General features: G+C 50.1%; 1 pseudogene; it reads left to right on the forward strand.

Annotated features, from left to right (window-relative positions):
* Window positions 1–267: 267 nt before the first annotated feature.
* On the forward strand, window positions 268–384 carry LOC124607963 (annotated as a pseudogene).
* The last annotated feature ends 213 nt before the right edge of the window (window positions 385–597 follow it).

The following is a 597-nucleotide window of genomic DNA, read 5'->3' on the forward strand; positions in this document are numbered from 1 at the left end:
ATTTTAGAGCCCATTTTTACGAAACGTAGTGGCTTCGAATGATCAGGTCATATCGTGTCATACCGCTGAATACTGACCATTCCTCCTGGGTCATCCTGTATATAAGAGACTCAGTGGATAACATTGGAAGTTCTACGAGACGTCGTAATGGTAGAAGATTGCATCGAAACGCAGGAAGACCTGCAGAGGATCGACATTTGGTCCAGGGATTGTCAATTAATCCTTAGCATAAACAAATGTAAATTTTCTAGGTACATAAATAGGCAGGGCAACGGCCTTGCCGCAGTGGATACACCGGTTCCCGTGAGATCACCGAAGTTAAGCGCCGTTGGGCGTGGCTGGTACTTTGATGGGTGACCATCCAGCCGCCACGTGCTGTTGCCATTTTTCGGGGTGCACTCAACCTCGTGATGCTAATTGAGGAGCTACTCGACCGAATAGTAGCGGCTTCGATCAAGATTACCATCTTGACTTCGGGAGAGCGGTGTACTGACCCCACACCCCTCCCATCCGCATCCTCCCCTGAGGATGGCACGGCGGTCAGATGGTCCCGGCAGGCCACTCGTGGCCTGAAGACAGAGTGATATACTTTAATAG

This window comes from Schistocerca americana, chromosome 3 (genome assembly GCF_021461395.2).
Source record: "Schistocerca americana isolate TAMUIC-IGC-003095 chromosome 3, iqSchAmer2.1, whole genome shotgun sequence".
In the NCBI taxonomy this organism is placed as follows: Eukaryota; Metazoa; Arthropoda; class Insecta; order Orthoptera; family Acrididae; genus Schistocerca; species Schistocerca americana.